Raw genomic sequence first — 1,038 nt, 5'->3', positions numbered from 1 at the left:
TGTGCGTTCGTCAGTCGCCGTCTCCCGCTGCAGGCTCCACTCCTCACCCACGCTTCACCTTTCGTTCTCTCTTTTTTTTCGCGTGCGCATGCGTGTGTGTGTGTCGTTTTGGGTTGTCTTTATTATTTTTTTTTTAGTGCGTCATCTTTCTCTGTCTTGCATGTATGAAGCGACGGGTATCTTCATGTGCTTCGTTTCCCTCCCCCAACTTTTTGTGTTTCACCCTCACCCGGATGACGGGCACGGGAAGAGTGAGGAGGGGGGAGCGCCTCAGTGCGGGGTGGTCGGGGGGGGGGTCCAAGAACCCCCACTCTGTGGGAGGAGGCCAAGCGGAGCCCCTCATCCTCTCCTCCCCTCATCTCCTCACCCCCTCTATCCCTTCCAACACCGAGCCGCTTCTCGTTGTGACAGGGCCCAGCACGCACGAGATGGGGGCGGGTCAGGGCTGGCTGTCGCTGCGGATGTCGGCGTTCGGGTCGTGAATGGCGGTGCTGCGCCGGGGCGGCCTGCGGCGGTGAACGTGTTTGTGCCCTCCGTATGGTGGGCGGGGTGCCCGTGCGGCCCAAACGTGTCGCTCAGCCGTCGCGCTGCCTGCTGGTGGGGCGGCTGTGGGGCGGCCTGTGTGTGTGTGGGTGGGGTTTTGGGCAGGGGCCTTGCCCCGGTGGGTGCGTAGGCGATGTTTTCATGCGCGTCTAGCACCGCTTCGCGCCACGCAATGGGGCCCTGTGGAGGGCCGGTGGCCTGGCGGGGGCGTGGCCCCTGTTGGGTGCGGGGGATGGTGGCGTGGGAAAGAAGGGACAACAACAACTGCTCTCTTTCGAGAATGACACGCTTTCCCTTCCCTTTGGCGTCTTTTGATGGTTGCGCTGTGTATGCGTGTGCGTGTGTGCGCCGCATCATCTCCCCTCAACATATTACAAGTATCTTTCAACAACAACAACACGCACACACACACACACACACACACCAGAAAAAAAAACGAAGAAGGGCAAAGAAAAGGAAACAACCCTCATAAAAAAGAGGAAAAAAAAAAGGAGT

This window comes from Leishmania donovani, chromosome 2 (assembly GCF_000227135.1).
Source record: "Leishmania donovani BPK282A1 complete genome, chromosome 2".
Taxonomy (NCBI): Eukaryota; Euglenozoa; class Kinetoplastea; order Trypanosomatida; family Trypanosomatidae; genus Leishmania; species Leishmania donovani.
Note: the sequence above shows the minus strand (reverse complement) of the source record.